Below are 22,382 nucleotides of genomic sequence, written 5' to 3' on the forward strand. Positions count from 1 at the left end.
GAATATTAGAGATAACAGGCACCCTAGAGGTTATATAGTCATCCAAAACCCTCACTTACAGATGAAGGAACTTAAGAGCATGGTGATGACATAAGTGTTCAAGTCACTCAGGAAGTTAGTAAAAGAGCCTGGACTAGAACCTGAAAGTCTTGACCCAGTACCAGGCTAGATCGTCTTTCTTATCTGACCCTGGCCCTTTGAGATGCCAAAAATCTCCAGCCAGGGGCAATTCTGAGCAGCCAAGCAAGAAAGATCTGAATTTATAAAACTTCCTTGTGGAAGCACCTGCTCTTTAGGAGACTTTTTTTTTTCTTTCAAGCCATAGAAATCTATTTTTATTAAAACAGATGTGTAACTTGGATTAAAGTAAGTAAATAAAATCAGTATGATGGCATAATACACAGCATTCATATCATTTTTGAGTTTCGCAACAAGATCCAAGACAGGTGTCTTTGCGTAAGAGTTCAAGAAAGTTCAAGGCTTCATTTGTGGCTCAGCTGGTAAAGAATTCACCTGCAATGCAGGAGACCTGGGTTCAATCCCTGAGTTGGGAAAATCCCCTGGAGAAGGGAAAGGCTACCCACTCCAGTATTCTGGCCTGGAGAATTCCGTGGGGTTGTCCATAGGGTCGCAAAGAGTCAGACACGACTGAGTGACTTTCACTTTCAGTTTTTCAAGAGATCAGTCAGTTTAGGAGACTGTTTATGTTACTGCCAGGACTGGGAACTCTGTCCCTGCCTCCCCCTAAAACTACTATTCTAAAAGGCTTTCTAGTGGCCAAGGCTGCCCCTTCTGGCCAAACACAGCACCTGATCTCATCCTCTAATCAGACAGTCCTGGTGCCTCATGGTGGTGGGGGTGACACCCTGTCAGATGAAAGGTGGAAGCAGAGAGCCTTGCACAGACACTTCATAAATGTTTTACAAGTGAATAACCAAGGTCCCAACTCTTCTGCACTCTGTTTAGCTCCCCACTTGCAAAAGCATCCAGCAGACTTATGTTCAACCTGCGGATTAATCAAGTCAAATAAACAGATATTTATTGAGCTACAATTGGGAAGGCAGTCTACCAGGTGCTGAGCTTTATACAAAAACCGGCCTGAGTCCCTACCTTCAAAGGACTCACAGGCCAGTTCGGGGAGACCAGGTGAAATTATATGTGAATTATATCATAGACAGCAATAGAAGTGCTATGAAGCAACAAGTGAACATATGCAAAATGATTGGAAGAGATAATTGGTGTACTGGTGCACAAAAGAAGAGAACACTGTGAACTACACAGGCCAGGGAAGTTTATGGAAAAGGAAAAATCTGGTAAGGACTTTAAAGGATGGGAAGAATTTAGAGGAATTTGGAGAGAAGGGATGAGCATTTCAGAAACTGTAAGAAAAAGTACAAAAGTAGAAAAATGCAAGTGTACTGAGGGTATCGAGTAATAATAATCATAATAGTAGATGATGCTTATCATGTATCAGATTCTTTTCTCAGCAACTAAGATATATTCTCTTGCAATTCAAATTATTTCTATTATTAAGCCATTTATACAGCTGAGGAAACTGGGGCATAGAGGGGTTTAAGTAACTCACCTGAGGATATAACCTCTAAGTGGCTGAGCTGGAATTCCAGCCCAAAGGCTATGTATCCAGCCACTGCTTTGTACAGCTTCTCTCATTATGTCTAGAGGAGTTGATTTGTTGAAAAGGTATGTTGGGGAAAAACACAGAGGGTCTTGATTTTGTGGGCAGCAGTTCAGTTAGTTCAGTCGCTCAGTCGTGTCCGACTCTTTGCAACCCCATGAATTGCAGCACGCCAGGCCTCTCTGTCCATCACCAACTCCCGGAGTTTACTCAAACCCATGTCCATCGAGTCGGTGATGCCATCCAACCATCTCATCCTCTGTCGCCCCTTCTCCTCCTGTCCCCAATCCTACCCAGCATTAGGGTCTTTTGCAATGAGTCAACTCTTCTTATGAGATGGCCAAAGTATTGGAGTTTCAGCTTCAACATCAGTCCTTCCAATGAACACCCAGGACTGATCTCCTTTAGGATGGATTGATTGGATCTCCTTGCAGTCCAAGGGACTCTCAAGAGTCTTCTCCAACACCACAATTCAAAAGCATCAATTCTGCGGCGCTCAGCTTTCTTTCATCTCTCACATCCATACATGACCACTGGAAAAACCATAGCCTTGACTAGACGGACTTTTGTTGGCAAAGTAATGTCTCTGCTTTTCAATATGCTATCTAGGTTGATCATAACCTTCCTTCCAAGGAGTAAGTGTCTTTTAATTTCATTGCTGCAATCACCATCAGCAGTGATTTTGGAGCCCCCCAAAATAAAGTCAGACACTGTTTCCACTGATTCCCCATCTATTTCCCATGAAGTGATGGGACCAGATACCATGATCTTAGTTTTCTGAATGTTGAGCTTTAAGCCAACTTTTTCACTCTCCTCTTTCACTTTCATCAAGAGGCTCTTTAGTTCTTCTTCACTTTCTGCCATAACGGTGGTGTCATCTGCATATCTGAGGTTATTGATATTTCTCCCGGCAATCTTGATTCCAACTTGTGTTTCTTCCAGCCCAGTGTTTCTCATGATGTACTCTGCATATAAGTTAAATAAGCAGGGGGACAATATACAGCCTTGACGTACTCCTTTTCCTATTTGGAACCAGTCTGTTGTTCCATGTCCAGTTCTAACTGTTGGCTTCCTGACCTGCATACAGGTTTCTCAAGAGACAGGTCAGATGGTCTGTATTCCCATCTCTTTCAGAATTTTCCACATTTTATTGTGATCCACACAGTCAAAGGCTTTGGCATAGTCAATAAAGCAGAAATAGATATTTTTCTGGGACTCTCTTGCTTTTTCGATGATCCAGCGGATGTTGGCATTTGATCTCTGGTTCCTCTGCCTTTTCTAAAACCAGCTTGAACATCTGGAAGCTCACGGTTCATGTATTGCTGAAGACTGGCTTGGAGAATTTTGAGCATTACTTTACTAGCATGTGAGATGAGTGCAGTTGTGCAGTAGTTTGAGCATTCTTTGGCATTGCCTTTCTTTGGGATTGGAACAAAAACTGACCTTTTGCAGTCCTGTGGCCACTGCTGAGTTTTCCAAATTTGCTGGCATATTGAGTGCAGCACTTTCACAGCATCATCTTTGAGGATTTGAAATAGCTCAACTGGAATTCCATCACCTCCACTAGCTTTGTTCGTAGTGATGCTTTCTAAGGCCCACTTGACTTCACATTCCAGGATGTCTGGCTCTAGGTGAGTGATCACACCATTGTGATTATCTGGGTCGTGAAGATCTTTTTTTGCACAGTTCTTCTGTGTATTCTTGCCACCTCTTCTTAATATCTTCTGCTTCTGTTAGGTCCATACCATTTCTGTCCTTTATCGAGCCTATCTTTGCATGAAATGTTCCTTTGGTACCTCTAATTTTCTTGAAGAGATCTCTAGTCTTTCCCAATCTGTTATTTTCCTCTATTTCTTTGCATTGATCGCTGAGGAAGGCTTTCTTATCTCTCCTTGCTATTCTTTGGAACTCTGCATTCAGATGGGAATATCTTTCCTTTTCTCCTTTGCTTTTCGCTTCTCTTCTTTTCCCAGCTATCTGTAAGGCCTCCTCAGACAGCCATTTTGCTTTTTTGCATTTCTTTTCCATGGGGATGGTCTTGATCCCTGTCTCCTGTGCAATGTCATGAAACTCTGTCCATAGTTCATCAGGCACTCTATCAGATCTAGTCCCTTAAATCTATTTGTCACTTCTACTGTATACTTATAAGGGATTTGATCTAGGTCATACCTGAATGGACTAGTGGTTTTCCCTACTTTCTTCAACTTAAGTCTGAATTTGTCAATAAGCAGTTCATGAGCTGAGCCACAGTCTGCTCCTTGTCTTGTTTTTGCTGACTGTATAGAGCTTCTCCATCTTTGGCTGCAAAGAATATAATCCATCTGATTTCGGTGTTTACCATCTGATGATGTCCACGTGTAGAGTCTTCTCTTGTGTTATTGGAAGAGGGTGTTTGCTATGACCAGTGCGTTCTCTTGGCAAAACTCTATTAGCCTTTGCCCTGCTTCATTCTGTTCTCCAAGGCCAAATTTGCCTGTTACGCCAGGTGTTTCTTGACTTCCTACTTTTGCATTCCAGTCCCCTATAATGAAAAGGACATCTTTTTTGGGTGTTAGTTCTAGAAGGTCTTGTAGGTCTTCATAGAACTGTTCAAGTTCAGCTTCTTCAGCATTGCTGGTCGGGGCATAGACTTGGATTACTGTGATATTGAATGGTTTGCCTTGGAAACGAACAGAGATCATTCTGTCGTTTTTGAGATTGCATCCAAGTACTGCCTTTTGGACTCTTTTGTTGACCATGATGGCTACTCCGTTTCTTCTAAGGGATTCTTGCCCACAGTAGTAGATATAATGGTCTATATAATAGATATATATATATAGATATATATATTCCTTGTGGGCAGCAAGGAACCATTAAAGCTTTCTAGATAGGGACATGGATCTGGATTTAAGTTTTTAAATTGAGATATACACAGGAAGGGGCTTCCCTGGTGGCTCAGATGGTATAGAATCCGCCTGCAATGCAAGAGACCCAGGATTGATCCCTGCAGAAGGGAATGGCAACTCACTCCGGTATTCTTGCCTGGAGAATTCCATGGACAGAGGACCCTGCTGAGCTACAGTCCATGTGATCACAAAGAGTCAGGCATGACTGGGTTACTAACACTTTCGCCTTCATACACAGGAAGAAAATCCTAAGGACCTATTCATATAGAAAAAGCACAGAGAAATATATTAACTCATACATTTAGATGAGTATTAACTCATCCATTTCATAGAGTGTGTTGTCCAGAGTTACTTCTGGTGGCCTCTCAGATCTTGAACTACCAGATAATCAAATCCGTGATTGATGACACCAAGGGAACAACCAAAAGGTAAGAGGCCCCCAAATCTACCCAGGCATGTGCTCAAAAGCTAGGGACAGAGGTATGCTTGGAGGAGGGTGTATAAAGGGAAATAGGAGGCATCTGGGTCAGAGAACAAGTGAGAGGTCAGCAGAATGAGCTGGGACCTCACGTGTATTCAGCAATACCTCAACCATGATTGGATCAAAGCTTCTGGAAGAAGAAAAAACACTGCCAGCTATCTTCCTGAATATTTTATAACAGCAGATAATTTCTTCAGTCTTTTTCTTCAATTTACAGGCTGAAATGGAAAATTCTTTTCATGCACAGAATGCTATTTCTCTCTCTCGTTTTAAAACTCAATTTTGCTAATATATTCCATCAAAGACTGTAAAGCTGAACTTGTTCTCATGACCATCCCCTATAATGAACATGGGACAGATGAAGTAATAAGACCTCTAAAAGGGTGGTAATTGAAATGAGAGCATCTTTTCTTTTTTTCCTCCAGAAACTGATGTACAAAGGAGCCTGCTCAATCCAGTGAAGTAAAAACATTAGGTAATTTGAATCCTGAGCAAAGATTAGATAATTGTCTTGGATGGGACTTTGGGAACAGTCACGGGAGATGAGGCATCATCCTGTTGAGGTGGTCTTTAGGGAATATCTGGTTTGTATGAGTGTTGTTTTGCCCCTGAGTCACAAAGCAGGGGTTGAAGAGTTGTCCTTGGTCTGGGCTCCAGGCAAAGTTATGTACTTACCCTTGTAAATTGCGGTATTCAGTATAAGCATTGTTGCAATTTATGGCCACGCCTTCATGACCCCACTTTTGGAAATAGGCTCCAAGTCTGAGTTCCAAGCAGCTGTTTTATGTCCACCCACAGGAAAGCAGCACATACATAGTGTGGGGGCGGTTTGAGGAATGGTTTGTGAATTCTCAAATCTTGTTCTCTTGAACATGTATTTTTTCTTTGAAGAATGAGTTGATTCATTTATGTTCAAGTGAGGGCAAAAAAAACACTCTAACATAAGAAAACCAAATGTTGTGTAGCGTACCTTCTTCAATCACGTGGCATTGAGAAACCATGGCTGTTAGTCTCTTCTGCATTTGCTTTCTCCTCAGCTGCTACTTTTGAGAAGACTTAAGCCCATGCCTTACATTGAGTTATTTCTGGCTGAGGCTGTCATAAGGGGTTTGGAAATGTCACATTCCCAGACTCACATTCTAGGAACCAAGTCATTACTTTTGGGCTCCTCTGTTGACATAAATTCTTCCCCTTCAACTGGATCTGGAATATTTGGCACCAACAACAAACCTGGGTACCCATGTGGCCCCAGAGCCACAGTTCTTTCTGTGTTGACCTTTCTGTGTATGTCGGCCCAAGTCCCAGAGGTGAACTGTTATCCTGGTTTCCCCTCATAAGTTCTGACTTACTGTTCTGCCTGTATTTCTGCTTCTTCCTCTAGCACCAGGTACTCTCCCCAGTTTCATCCATCCTTGTCCCTTCTTTCTGCCAGCTGAAGTTACCTGCCGTGCCAGGCCGTGGAGTGATTGTGCCATAGGACAGTCACACTTGCCTTATTGGACCCTCATATTGTTTCCTGTTCACTTAAGTCGGGGCTTCCCTGGTAGCTCACATGGTAAAGAATCTGCCTGCAAATGCAGGAGACCCAGGTTCAATCCCTGGGTCTGGAAGATCCCCTGGAGAAGGAAATGGCAGCTCACTCTTGTATTCTTCCCTGGAGAATGCTGTGGACAGAGGAGCCTGGCAGGTTACAGTCCATGGGATTGCAAAGAGTCAGACACAACTGAGTGACTAACAACTTCACTCCATTGTTTTTTATTCACATAAATCAGTGTATCTCAGTAAGAAAGGTACCAGCCTCTAGGAGATGTATTGGAGAATCTAGGGGGCGCTTTTGATTGTCACAGTTATTAGGAGGGGCACTAGTAACATTTAATGAGTGGAACCAAGGGTGCTGGCTATTTGATCTTGTGCACCAACAAGTATCGTGTGTCTTGTGCAAACTTCGGAAGTCACACTGGATATTTGTGTGGGAAAATCTGTTTGTAATTATGTGGTGTGAAATTCAATCCCATTTTACTTGGAAACACAAGTTATTTTTGTATATTTTAATATACACTGATTTTTCTGTAAATACCTCTTAAGCCATTTTAAAGGAAGAGAAGATGGCACTGTGTTTGTTCAGAACTTTACAAACAGTGTTCACAATTTCAGAAAAGCATTTGGCTGCCAGCAATTTCGCTACTGTGATTTGAGTTGTCAGCAAACATGTCTCTATCTATTACAGTTTGTCTCTGTCACATTCACTCAGATTTCAAAGCAACTGCTTCATTCTACCTCCTAGTTAGTCTTCCCTAAATATTAATATACTCCAATACATATTAGTTAGTTATAAATTATTCCTCTTCTATCAATAATTTTTCTTTATCTTCATCATTAGGACATTGTGCTGACTTTTAGAAAGATGTGTGTAGGACGTTTCCCTGATGCTCAATGCATAAAGAATCAGCCTGCTGTGCAGGAGACACGGGAGACATGGGTTCAATCTCTGGGTCGGGAAGATCCCCGGAGAAGGAAGTAACAACCCATTCCAATATTCTTGGCTGAAAAATCCCACAGACCGAGGAGCCTGACAGGCTACATACAGTCCAAAGTGTCCCAAAGAGTCAGACACTACTGAGCAACTAAGCACATATAAGAGGTTTATAATTTGTGAATTTCTTTTCCAGATAGTAAATAGGACCTAACAAAACATTCACTTAAAAATAGGTCATTGGCTCTTATGGGGTTAAGAATCCTTGACCTAAGTGGATACTGTGGTACTGTCTATGGAAGGCGGCAAAGGACTGAAGATGAGGTCGGTGCATTCCTGGAAGGAGGCTGTAGCTGCCCACCAGGGTTTGCTGTAGCATCCCCTTGAGGAGCTGACCACTTTCCAAATTCCAGTGTTTATCCTCATCAGGTTTCCAGAAGTTTTCAGAATCCAAGGTCACTTGAATCACTCAAATCCAGGAGGTTACTCATAGCCAAAGTAGAAATTTATAGTGGGAGACACTTCTTCCCAGGGTCTGAAAGCTTATGTCTACTGCCCGGGCAGCCAGTTCCAGGATCAGAATGAACACAGATGCTGAGCACAGGGCACACAGGATACTGAAGAGAGATGAGAAGAGGCACTCCTGTTCCACAGCAACCACAAAGGCAGAATCTCTCCCCTGCACAGGGCTTGGGTGTGCACTACCAGTTAAGATGCCTTGGGGTTTTTATTTCCTGTAGTCCACACTGACCACTTCCCATTCTGCCCACACCCTCACCCACCTTCACCCAGTCTTCCCCCAGGCGATGGGCAATTCAATTGATTATCTTCTGTGCAATGACATTCACATTCTGGACCTGCCTTCCTCGGATTACATCCAAATTTCCTCCCTTGATTAGAGTTTCATGAGGTCCATGCATTTCAGTCTCTTGATTTACTTCCACAGGTGACTAATCACATCCATTGTCTGTGAATTTTACTATTGATATTTCAACTCGGAAGGTGACCTTATGTCCCTGGCCTCCAGATTCATGGAGAGGGAGATCTCCCACTGTTGCTTCCATATCTGGTCAAAACTGATGTCCGAAATGAGGACTCAACCACCCTTCCTGCTCTGCTGCTAAGTCGCTTCAGTGTCCGACTCTGTGCGACCCCATAGACGGCAGCCCACCAGGCTCCCCCAGGCAACAACACTGGAGTGGGTTGCCATTTCCTTCTCTAGCGCATGAAAGTGAAAAGTGAAAGTGAAGTCACTCAGTCGTGTCTGACTCTTAGCAACCCCATGGATTGTAGCTTACCAGGCTCCTGCGTCCATGGGATTTTCCAGGCAAGAGTACTGGAGTGGGGTGCCATTGCCTTCGCCTTTCCTGCTCTACACCAATCCCTATAGTTGGCACAGTTCTCCTGATCATTATCTCAGTTTGATAGAGAATATTCCTTGATGGCTCAGTGGTAAAGAATCCACCTGCAATGCAGGAGTCACAGGATCTATCCCTGGGTCAGGAAGATCCCCTGGAGAAGGAAATGGCAACCCACTCCAGTATTCTTGCCTGGAAAATTCCATGGACAGAGGAGCCTGGTGGGCTGCCGTCTATAGGGTCGCGCAGAGTCGGACACGACTGAAGCGACTTAGCAGCAGCAGCAGCAAGCTTCTCATCTCAATCACCTGAATCCTCTCAGTTCTTATCAGTGTTCTCTGTGCTCTTTGACTTTCCAGAGTTGACTCTTTCAGTAATATTTCCACATCAGTAAGAATCAGTCACTTTAACCTCTTTGTAGCTTCAGCTCATTCTTGTATCACTTTCACTAACTTTTTTGTGAAGAAACTCCCCTAACCGAATCAAGAATTTATGTTACTGTATTTCTGTAAGGCTTTAATTTAATACTGTCCATCCTTCTTCATTAACAGAAGATACAGTAAATATAGCACAAGCTCATAGCTTTCTCCAGGAACTTTTAAATACTGAATTGAAATTTAAGTGTAAGAAATATTTTAAAGTGTACATCATTTATTCATTCATTTAATTATTCATTAGATGAACATTTATTAAACATCCATCATGTGACAGACACTGCTTTAGGCATTGGAGATACTAAGATAGCAAGTCATGATCCTAGCTATCAAGGAGCTTATAGTTTAAAAGAAGAGAGACTGATATGTAAAAATATGATTTTAACTCAGTGAAATAAGTACTACTGTGGAGATTTGCTGATGATCAGTTGTGGCATAAAGGGACTAAATGATCAACTCTACTTTTAAAAAGGCGCTGCTTAAAGAACAAACTTATGGTTACCAGAAGCCAAGGGTGGGGGGAAGGGATAGTTAGGGAGTTTGGGATGGACATGTACACAGGGCTATATTTAAAATGGATAACCAGCAACTGTATAGCACAGGGAACTCTAGTCAATATTATGTAACAGCCTAAATGGGAAAAGAATTTTTAAAACAGTAGATAACATGTATATGTATAACTGAATCACTTTGCTATACACCTAAAACTATCACAACATTGTTGACCAACTTAATCCAATATAAAATAAAAATTTCTTAAATTCAAAAATAAAAAAAGATTACAAGGTTCACAGAGGAAGATGCTTATAATGAATTGTAAAGGAGAGGTAGAAATTTTCTCACTAGATAACAGCAAAGAGAGATGTTTCAGAAAGATGGAAGAGCATGTGCTAATGTAAAGAGGCAAGTAAGAGTAACTGTTACTTGTTCCCAGTAACTGGGAACTGGAAGCAGTGTGATGGGACAATCCCTAAGTCAAGACCTCATGAGACAGGGCTGGAAGGGCTAGATCCTAAATGGTATTGAATACCTTGATAAAGGGTTTGGATTTCATTCACTTGGCAGTGGATAGTAATTGGGTGCTAAATGAGGAAGTAGCACAATCAGATCTGTAGTAAGAAGACTATGATCAATTCCATGTGGATGGATATGTAGTAAGACTAGAGGTAAGGAACTACTAGAGATAGATGAAATAGTCGGCTGACTACTGAAGATTCATGACGCTAGAAGGCACTTGCTCCATGAAGGTCAACATTTCCTAGATCTCTCCAGGTGGAACCGTGTGGCTAAAGGAATGTGAGTAAAAGTGTATAGGGCATTCTGAGCTAAGGTAGTTAAGTGAACCTACCTCATACTGTCTTCCCTTCTTCAGCAGCCCTGAACACCTCATGAAGATGGCTGTTCCATAAGATGGAAGGAACCTGGATCCCTGAGTCAGAGAAGAGAGAGCTACCAAGGGAGCCACCCAACCAAGAACACATACACTGAACTTTACCTGCATGCTAAGTCACTTCAATCATGTCCAACTCCTTGTGACCCTATGGACGTAGCCCACCAGGCTCCTCTGTCCATGGGATTCTCCAGGTAAGAATACTGGAGTGGGTTGCCATGCCCTCCTCCAGGGGATTTTCCTGACCCAGGGATTAAACCCACGTCTGGCATGTCCTACATTGGTCCTGCATTGGTAGGTGGGTTCTTTACCACTGGCACCACCTGGGAAGCCCACACTGAACTTTATATGAGTAAAAAAGTAATTTGTGTGTGTGTTTAGTCTCAGAGATCTAAATATTGTTAAAACTGCTAGATTACCCTCATCCAACTAAACTGACTAATACAGGAGGAGTATTAGGAGATGTTTGCAATATTTAAGATAAGATAGAGACTTTCCATATTATATGCTGAAGTATAGGATCCTGTGGAGAAAATAAGTGGAAGATGGAAGAAATGGGGATAATAATTTATGGATAACATTAAGAAGGCAGAAGGAGATAGGATCCAGAGCACAGGAAGCATTAGCTCCTTCAGCAGAAGGTGTAAGGAGGGATGCCTCTTTATTTAAAACAGAAGGGAAAGCATATCTATAGGTGAGCAGTTAGAAGCTGCCTAGTTTTCTCTACGACATAAGAGGTAAAGACATGTGCTGAGAGAGTGAAAGGATAGCTGTAAAGGTTAAAGACAAATATAAATAGCAATTTCTGTGAAAAACAAGAGAGCTGTGCAGAGATATTTAACAAGCAAAAAGCCACCAGCCCACATGGTTGAATAAGTCTAGCTCATCATTCTGAGTGGAGGGGGCAGATAGGTGGGTTTTAGGATTGATCCAGGGTTGAAGAATTGCAGAATAGGTGTAGTACAAGAGCAAAGGAATGGTGGAATTGGTTTAATAAGTTAGGATAGGCCTACCTGCTGAAACCAGGGCCCCAACAGTAATTCAGTGGCTTAAACAAGATAGAACTTTCCAATTCCAGGTACAATAGAGTATTCCGCATATGCCACAATGGATGCAGCTAAAAAAAAAAACAACTTGAACATAATGTACAGAACAGATTTTTGAGGACTCTGAAAATTAAATTTTAGCTGGTAATTGGGGAAGAGGACTGGAATTTGAAGTACCATCAAATTGGTAAGACAGTTTATCACCTTTTTCCTCCAGTAAGCTGCACAAAACCTGAATGTGGGCATCTGCACAGAGGGAGCTCCAGGAGAAACCCCCTAGCTCTGGCTTAAAGAGCTGGGAAGGGTCTCCTAATGCTCAAGAGAGTCAAGGAGAGCCCTCTTTCATCTTTCCTCCGTTTTCTCACTCCCCAGCCCCTGAGAAATCCCATGATGGCAATGGCAGTGTCTGTAGTGACAGCTGAACCTGCGGGATTCTAAATGCTGAGGGAGGGGAACTTGCCTCTCTGATCAGAGGAGTTGTGATCATCTCTGTGGGACAGACTCCTGTTGCTTTTTGTCTTCTCTCTGTCCTCCTGCTGGTTGACCCTGGACATCAGTGTAACTGCAAAAAGATGCAACAGAGTGAGTAAATATAGCTCCAACTTTCTGGTTGGAAAATTTCAGGTAACCAGAAAATGCTGAAGAGATTGTCCCAGGGAGAGGATTGGGAAAGCAGGCCTGTAAAGTTGCCTATGAATTCTTGGGCTCACTTCCAAGTGCATACGCCCATGCCCATGCTGACCCTAAAGAGCATATAAGTTTAAGAACTGAACTACAGGACAGATCACCAAGGTTTCAAACCAGCCACTGGGTGGTGCACATGCAAGACAGATCTGAATAGCACTGTTTTGAAATCAGCCATCAGAGTGAAACCACAGAAGGTTGGTTGGAACTTGTACCTGAACCCAACTGGGTCAATTATCTGTTAAAACAAATACCCATAATCCCATAACATAATATTCAAAATGTACAGGATACAATCTTAAAATAATCAGCATACAAATAACCAGGAAAATCTCAATCTTGCATGGCAAGAGACAAATAAGAGATGCCAATGCCAAGATGACATGCAAGTGAGAATTATCTGATAAAGATTTTCAAGAGCTACTATTATAATAGTGCTCCAAAAAGTAAGGGCAAATGTTCTTAAAATATAAAAAGCTAGAAAGTCTCAGCAAAGAAATTGAGAATATAAGGAAGAAACAAAGGGGAATTTAAAAAGCATAAGACAAAGAAAAAGCTGAATGGGCTCAACAGTAGAATAAAAATAGCAGAGGAAACTATAAATGAACTTGTAAACCAACCAAAAGAATTTACCCAATGTGAACAACAGAGATAAGAAAGTGGATTTTGTTTTGTTCTAGTTTTTTTGTGCCATGCCACACAGCTTGTGGGAGCTTAGTTCTCTGATCAAGCATTGAACCCAGGTCTTCAGCAGTGAAAGTGCAAAGTCCTAACTACTGGACTGCCAGAGAATTCCCAAGTTGTTTTTGTTTTTAATGAATAGAATTTCAGATATCTGTGGAATGACACCAGAAGATCTAACATTGATGTTGTCAGAGTCCCAGAGAAGATGAAAGTGCAGTGTAAAAAAAATTTGAAGAAATAATGGCTAACCAGTTCCCAAATTTTGTGAAAGACATGAATCTCCAGGCTCAAGAAACTCAGCAAACCTCAACAGGATAAACCCAAATAAATCTATGCCCAGACACATTGTAAGCAAACTTATAAATTAACAGCAAAGTGACCAGAGAAAAATAATACATTATTTATAGGCAAACAATAATTCAAATGACTGTGGAATTCTTATTAGATACTATGGAGGACAGAAGAAAGTGAAACAATATTCCTAAAGTGAAAAAAAAGAAAAAACACTGTCAAATCAGAATTCTATATCCAGCAAAATGCCTTCAGGAAGTAAGGTGAAATAAAGACATTCTCAGTGAAAGAAAACTAAGAGCCGACAGACCTGCCCCAAAATAATTGCTAAAGGAAGCCCTTCAGAGTGAAAAAAAAAAAAAAAAAACAGAAGAAGAAAAGTTGGTATATCAGAAATGAAGAGAGAGCAACAAAAATAACAAGTACATAGGTAAATATGTTCTTCTCTTTTTGAATTATTTAAAATACTTTCTAAAGCAAAAATTAGACAATATCTAGAACTGAACAAAAATGAAAATACAACACATCAAAATTTGTGGATGCAGTTAAAGCATTGCTTAGAGAGATATTTATAGCATTAAATGTTTATATTGGCAAAGAAGAAAATTCTCAAATCAATAATCTAAACTTCCACCTTGAGAAACGTTTAAAAAGATGAGCCAAATCAACCCCAAACAGCAGAAGGATGGGAAAATAAAGAGAAGAGCAAAAAGCAATGAAAATTAAAACAGAAAACCAATAGAAAAATATTAGCAAAGCAAAAAACTCAATAAAACTGATAAATCTTTAGCCAGAAAGAGAGGGAGAAAGAGGGAAGTGTGAAGCAGTGGGCAGGGATTGTATCAGGATTGAAAGAGGAAAATGACTATAAACCCTACAGACATTAAAAGAATATTAAGATGATACTATAAAGAACAGCTTTACACACAAAAATTCAACAACTTTCATTAAATAATTTCTTGAAAATTACTATGACATGTACTAAAGAGTAAATAGATATTAAAGAGATTGAATTCATGGTTTAAAATCTTTCAAAAAAAGGAAGCTACAAGCCCACATGATTTCACTGGTTCACTTGGTTTCATTTGCTAAATGTTTAAAGAATAAATAACATTATTTCTACACAATTTCTTCCAGAAAATATAAGAGGATAGAACACTTCCCAACTTACTTTGTGAGGACAGCTTTACCCAGATACTAAAATCAGATAAAGATAGTACTTGGAAAGAAAACTGGAGACTAATATAACTTAGAAACACAGAAATTCCCACGAGATATTAGCAAATTGAATCCTGTAATGTTTAAAAAGAATAATATACCACAATCAAAAGCATTTATCCTGGCAATGCAATGTTAGTTCAATATTTCAAAATCATTCAGTATAACCCACCATACTAATATCAGAAGATAGCATTAAGAAAATGAAAAGGTAAACTGCAGATAGAAAGAAAATATTTGCAAAACAAAATATGTATATGATAAAGGACTTGTATTCAGAATATTTAACTCTCAAGACTTCACAAAAACACAAAAGGTCTGAGCAAACATTTTACCAAAGAAGATATGCTAATAGCCTACAAGCCCATGAAAAGATGCCCCAATTGTAGTCATAAGAAAAATGCAAATTAAAACTATGGTTTACTCAGAGGGGTAACTGAAATTAAACAGATTGATGACATTAGGCCTGGGTAAATATTGAGAAACTGGTTTTCATACATTATAAGCAGGAATGCAAAATGGCACAGTCACTTCAAAAATCAGTTTGGCACTACATGTAAGTACCATATAGTCCAGCCTTTTCATTCCGAGATATTTACCTAATAAAAGTAAAGCTATGTCCTCACAAAACTTGTATATGAATATAGCATAAGCATTCATAATAACCACAAATGGTAACAATACAAATGTTCATCATCTAGTGAATGAATAATCAAAATATAGTATATCCATGCAATAGAATATTATTCAACAATTAAGCAAAATGAACTACTGATACATGTAACAGCCTGGATGAATCTCAAGAGCATCATGCTAAATGAAGGAAACTAGTTGCAAAAGTATTATCACACTGTATGATTCCATTTATATCAACTTCTAGGAAAGGCAAAACTATAACAACCTGAAGCAAATTAGTCATTTCTAGGGGAAAGAATGGACTGCAGAAGGGAGCTTTTGGTGGGTGATAGAGTGTACTGAAACTGGATTGTAGGGGGCTGCCTGCATGACTCTGTACATGCATACATAAAATTTACCAAAATTCATCAAACTATACATCTAAAAGTGGGTGAATTTTATTACATGTAAATCATGCCACAATACAGATGTAAAAATAAAAATGAAGGTTAAGTAAAGTTGTTTCTAGACAAACAAAACCTGAGAGAATTCAATGCCGGCAGCTGTAAACCAAAAGAAACACCAAGAAGTTCTTTAGGTTGAAAGAAAATGGTCTCAGATGGAAAAGCACTGACAAGGGTAAACGTGTGGTTAAAAATATAAGAATGCTAGCTGTTTACATCAAAACAATAATAATCACATAAGTAGAAATAAAATACATGGAAACAATAGCACAAACTGTGGGAGTGTGACAAATGCAGTTTAACTGTTGCAGTTTCTTGCCTTATTTAGAAAGTGGTAAAATCAGAAGTCTTCATTTAAGGTAGACTACAATACCTCAAGAAGGCATACTGTAATATCTAGCATGTGTGTGTGCTTAGTCGCTCAGTTGTGTCTGACTCTTTGCCACCCTTTGGACTGTAGCCTGCCAGGCTCCTCTGTATGTGGGATTTTTCAGGCAAGTATACTGGAGTGGGTTGTAGTTTTCCTCTTCCAGGGGGTCTTCCATACCCAGGGATTGAACCGGCATCTCCTGTGTCTCCTGCATTCCAGGTGGATTCTTTACCTTCTAAATCTCTAGGACAACCACTGAAAAAAAACTATGTAAGAATGTATAACTAAAAATGGAATAAAGAAGAAAAATGGAATAATAAAAAAATGCTCCCATACTCCAAAAGAAGGCAAAAAATGAGAAAGAAAAAACACAAGAGGACAGATAGAGAAATAGCAAGCATTAGACTTAAACTCTATCATTAACTATTAATTATTTTAATGTCAATGGTTTACGATCCAATTAAAAGACAGTTTGCCAGACCAAATAAAGACACAAAAACCAGCTATATGCTATTATTAATCAGAGCCACACATTAAGATAAAAAGATAAAGATTGAAAAATAAAAGGTTAAGAAAAGCTATCCTACCCAAATGCTGATCAAAGTAAATCTGGTATAGTTAAATTAATATCAGACAAAGTAGATGCTGAGGTTAGAAGTATTGCTAGAGATTAAAGGGGACAGTTTATAATTAAAGATATTTAAGAATATTACTCATTTCTATCTTCCTTTCTTTCATTAAGTGCTATAATTATCTAATAATAGAATAACTGTATTCAGGTAAGAGGATGATTCCAAAATGCTTTGTCATTTCAAGCACAAAAATATGATGAAATCAAGTTTAAAAAATTATTGCTCATCCATGCATGCCATTAGACTTTCAAGAGTGACAGCTTTGAAAATGTTAGGACTACTACATTTGCTGATCACCAAAGATTTTATTTTACTTCTGCCTATATAGCATTAGTGTGCAGAACCACTCATTGTATCTGTCCTATGTAATAGTCTGCTTCTCTTTCCTCTTTCCTCTTCTGAAGTCACGGGTAATGAACTCACTCAGAAAACAGGAGTGAGTTAGCACTGCCAAGACAGACCAGTTTCATTAGCTTCATGAAAGTGGTTCAGGGGAAAGACCTTCATCAGCTATTATGTCCTGATGAGAGTTCAGTCATTACCTGTCTTAAAAAAGAATAACTTAAGCTTTGAATTCAGGCGTTTTCTTCTGGGCATGCATCTAGTTTCTAAAACACCCTTAAATAGAAAGTAATAAATGTAATGCTATAGAACTTTGTATAAATGGCAGGTTCTGTTATTATTTGTCACCAAACTAAGAATGCCATAATTCAGAAACCACATATGGCCCAATGAGATGCTTTTGCTCATAAAACCATTTAGTTTCTCTCAGGGAGCTGTAGCCAGAAGTAGAGACACTGTCTAAACACTGAACCAGGAGCTATTCAGGTCGAACACTGTGGAGGACACACAGAATGTGTCCATCATTCAGTGACTTCATTTGAACCAGAACCGGTAACAAAACCACAACAAACTGGACAATCTGTCATTTCCAAGCTTTGATATCTTATAAGCTGGTGGAAATAAAATTCACTGTAACTGTAGGCACACTCAAACTGGGAGAGTTGAGGTGTGGCCAGGGTGTAGGGCCCTCAGAGGAGTGCTGCTGCTGCTGCTAAGTTGCTTCAGTCGTGTCCAACTCTGTGCGACCCCATAGACGGCAGCCCACCAGGCTCCCCCATCCTTGGGCTTCTCCAGGCAAGAATACTGGAGTGGGTTGCCATTTCCTTCTCCAATGCATGAAAGTTTAAAGTGAAAGTGAATTTGCTCAGTCGTGTCAGACTCTTAACAACCCCCTGGACTGCAGCCTACCAGGCCCCTCCGTCCATGGGATTTTCCAGGCAAGAGTACTGGAGTGGGGTGCCATTGCCTTCTCCGTCAGAGGAGTGAGTGGTTATCAAAATGCAGAGCAAGCATCCTGTGTGGAGAGGAGCTAAGACTTTTGGTTGGTGGAGCAGGAGAGAGCTGGGGAGGGGAGCATAAAAACCTTTGCCTTACTCTCCCTCTTTCTCACTTCCTGCCAATAATCTCTATTGGCCAAACACAACTGGAAACCAGCAAGCAAGTTGGTGCATCCTTTGTGGGAACAGACTAAGATGGAGAAGTGTGTAGAGAGGATGTGGAGGAGCACAGGGAAGCTATCTGGCACAGGGGCTGTTGCAACTGTCTAGATAAGAGACCACCTGCGTGCGTGCTAAGTCGCTTCAGTTGTGTCCGACTCTTTGCAACCCTATGGGCTGTAGCCTGCTAGGCTCCTCTGTCCATGGGATTTCCCAGGCAAGAATACTGGAATGAATTGCCATGCCCTCCTTCAAGGGATCTTACCAACCCAGGGATCAAACCCGTGTCTCTTGTGTCTCCTGCATTAGCAGGCATGTTCTTTACCACTAGCGCCACATGGGAAGCCCAAGAGCAGCTACTGAATTTGAATCTCAATTCTGCTATAAACTGTGTGCTGTGTGACTTTGTGGAAGATACTTAACTGCTCTGAGCCATAGTGTCCTAGTCTTTTAAAATGAGGTAAATATACTCAGCTCACAGATTATTGTCAGGATAAGGTTAATGTGTATCATTTAGTGCCGTGCCTGCCACACAGTAAGTGCTAGATAAATGCTAAGTTATTTTCCCTTCTTCATTGAACTTATTCTCTGCTGCTGGTGCTGCTAAGTCGCTTCAGTCGTGTCCAACTCTGTGCGACCCCATAGTTGGTAGCCAACCAGGCTCCCTCATCCCTGGGATCCTCCAGGCAAGAACATTGGAGTGGGTTGCCATTTCCTTCTCCAATGCATGAAAGTGAAAAGTGAAAGTGAAGTTGCTCAGTTGTGTCAGACTCTTAGCGACCCCATGGACTGCAGCCTCCCAGGCTCCTCCATCCATGGGATTTTCCTGGCAAGAGTATTGGAGTGGGCTGCCATTGCCTTCTCTGCTGAACTTATTCTCTGTTTGCCTCTTTTAAGCCAAGCCTAGAAATCTACTTTTTTGTCAACATTAGCATGTTTTAGAAAGATCCTCTTACTCATAAAGGCCCTGGGAAAGTGTCAGGATCATTCCTATGTCAGATGCATTACTGCAGTAAAATTGTTTTGGATCAGAATATTATTTAAGCAGAAAAACATTTACTTTTAATTCTTCAGGAAGAATTACAAGGACTAATTTGGACTTTAGCAAATAGTTCAACATAAATTACCACCTACTTACCAAAAGCAGCAGTTTATGTTTCCCTCGTAGCTCAGTTGGTAAAGAATCTGCTAGTAATACAGGAGAGCAGGGTTTGATTCCTGGGTCAGGAAGATCCACTGGAGAAGGAAATGGCAACCCACTCCAGTATTCTTGCCTGGAGAATCCCATGGACAGAGGAGCCTGGCAGGCTACAGTCCATGGGGTCACAAGATACAGACACAACTTAGCGACTAAACCACCACACCAGAAGCAGCAGTTTTATTTCCTAGGACCACTGGACACTGGCATCAGCCGTACCCTATTTGTTTGTGTCAGATAATGAGATTCTCTGCACGGAGAACACTTAATTGGATCGCCGTTGAGTGAATCTCAGAAGACTTACAGTAAGCCAATTGTTCATTCCAAGCATCTGAAGAATATTTTTTGTTGTAAACCTCACAGCAGCTTGCCAGATCATTTCCAAGTTCTGATGGAAAGTCTATAATGTATTCCTGCTGCTGCTGCTGCTGCTAAGGCGCTTCAGTCGTGTCCGACTCTGTGCGACCCCATAGACGGCAGCCCACCAGGCTCCCCTGTCCCTGGGATTCTCCAGGCAAGAACATTGGAGTGGGTTGCCATGTCCTTCTCCAATGCATGAAAGTGAAAGGTGAAAGTGAAGTTGCTCAGTCGTGTTCGACTCTCATCGACCCCATGGACTGCAGCCCACCAGGCTCCTCCGTCCATGGGATTTTCCAGGCAAAAGTACTGGAGTGGGGTGCCATTGCCTTCTCCTTAATGTATTCCTAGAATCATCTAATGTTTTTATCCACGATCCCTCAGGCTGAAATGTTTTCTGCTGTCCCATTCATCTGCTGCTGCTGCTGCTAAGTTGCTTCAGTCGTGTCCGACTCTGTGTGACCCCATAGATGGCAGCCCACCAGGCTCCGCCGTCACTGGGATTCTCCAGGCAAGAATACTGGAGTGGTTTGGCATTTCCTTCTCCAGTGCATGAAAGGGAAAAGTGAAAGTGAAGTTGTTCAGTTGTGTCCGTGTCCGACTCTTAGCAACCCCCTGGACTGTAGCCTACCAGGCTCCTCCGTCCATGGGATTCTCCAGGCAAGAGTACTGGAGTGGGGTGCCATTGTCTTCTCCACCCATTCACCTAGTGTAATTCTAAAACAATGATGGTTGCCTGCAGGCTGGACCATCAGAGGAGACTGGACTGTGCTCAGGCTACAGGCTTTCCTTGTGAGCTGCTCTGATGACAGGGAGGAAAACTGAGGGTATCGAGTACAGTATTGAGAAAGGCCCACAAAATGATCATTGCACGTGCATCTGCTTCTCCCTTCACTAAGCAACTTCACAGCCATTATGCCAGTTGAGGTGGGTAGGATAATTACTTCTTGCTCTTTACAGATGAGAAAACTGACTCCCAGGGATGTTAACTAGCTTGCCCCAAGGCCTTCCAGCAATTTGGGTTGACACAAGGGTTAGAATATAGGCCTTCCAATTCTAAAGAACTTGTTCAGGGATGAAAAAGAAAACTTACATTGCAGAGTCACTGTTGACTGCCTGTTCTCTGTAAATGAAACAAAGACCACCAGAGCTTTAACAGCAAAAAAAAAAAAAGAAGAAAGCAAAGTTTATTTCTTTGACAAGAAAACACTAATCAGTTAAAAACAAAAACAAATTCAGTGACTAGTTACTGAGAAGGAAAAGTCAGAATTTTGTAAGTGCTTTAGAAAGATTCAAGGTGGTTATGCCAAGTAAGCATTGAAAACTACTTCTTTGGATAGAATGGAGCCAGACCCTAGGTCTTATGTGATTGATTTAACAAGCCCCATTGTTCATTGGTCTGGAGAGTGTGAGTGAGGGCTCACTAGAACTTGATGTTCCTTTTTCAGCTTCAGCCAGTTACTACGGTTAAGTATAGCATTCAGGTTTTTTTTCTGTTTTTTTTAGGATTTTTGATGTGGACCATTTTTAAAGTCTCTATTGAATTTGTTACAATATTGCTTCTGTTTTGTTTCTTTGTTTTGGTTTTTTGACTGACAGGCTCATGGGATCTTATCTCTCTGACTGGAGATCCAACCGCCACCCTCTGTGTTGGAAGGAGAAGTCTTAACCACTGGACCACCAGGAAAGTCCCTAGCATTCAGTTTTGACATCTTCTCAAACTCTCAAAATCCTCAAACATTCACTGGAATTACACAGAGGGCTTGCTGAGGCACAGATTGCTGGGCCTAACCCCAGAGTTTCTGATTCAGTAGTTTTGGCATAAAGCCTGTATCTCCAAGTTCCCAAATGAAGTTTTGTGGCTATCCTGGGGCCATGATTTGAGAACCTCTATCTCAGACACATGATGCTATAAAGGGGGAGTTTTCATTTTATACTTCTTTGTCACCAACATCCTCTCTAGGATCTAGCTACCAGATGACTCCCTCACACTCAGAAGGGACAGAGGTCTCTCCTGATAATAACCTTTATATTCCCCTTACAGAAGACCTGCCTTTTTCTTCTATCAGGAGGGAACCTTTTTTATGGGGGCAGAATAGAAAAAGAAATTGCTCGTGGAATCTAAAGTCAACACAACTTCATACCACAAACTTTATCTGTTCATTTCCCTTCCTGGTGGGAAATCAGTACTGAATTATTTGACTAGCCTTTTTTCAAAAATTCTTCCCTGGTGGCTCAGACGGTAAAGCGTCTGCCTACAATGCAGGAGACCCAGGTTCAATCCCTGGGTCAAGAAGATCCCCTGGAGAAGGAAATGGCAACCCACTCTAGTATTCTTGCCCGAAGAATTCCATGGATGGAGGATCCTGGTAGGCTACAGTTCATGGGGTTGCAAAGAGTCGGACACGACTGAGTGACTTCGCTTTCACTTTCACTTTTTTAAAAATAGCATTACATGCATTGATTCCATCTCATTACCTTTAGAGTTTGCTTTTATTACCTTACCCTCTCTGATCAATAATCACATTTTTCCACCCTCATAACCTTTTCCCATCTGATTTTTGATGAGCATACAATCTGATTTATTTATGCTGCAATTCAGCCTTACAGTTCTCCAAGCTTACAATTCTCCTTGTAAGAATCCAGTCTTCTCCATTTACACCTTCA

General features: G+C 41.1%; 1 long non-coding RNA gene across 1 annotated transcript in view; it reads left to right on the forward strand.

The window, feature by feature from the left end:
* The window catches only part of LOC145538935 (uncharacterized), a 53,485-nt gene that overhangs the window by 28,315 nt on the left and 2,788 nt on the right, over nucleotides 1-22,382 (forward strand). The window contains exon 3 of the long non-coding RNA XR_014077343.1: nucleotides 10,640-10,851. This is a non-coding gene — a long non-coding RNA (uncharacterized LOC145538935). The remainder of the gene's footprint in view (nucleotides 1-10,639; nucleotides 10,852-22,382) is intronic.

Source organism: Giraffa tippelskirchi, chromosome 2, assembly GCF_054371585.1.
Source record: "Giraffa tippelskirchi isolate mGirTip1 chromosome 2, T2T-mGirTip1v1.2.pri, whole genome shotgun sequence".
Lineage (NCBI taxonomy): Eukaryota > Metazoa > Chordata > Mammalia > Artiodactyla > Giraffidae > Giraffa > Giraffa tippelskirchi.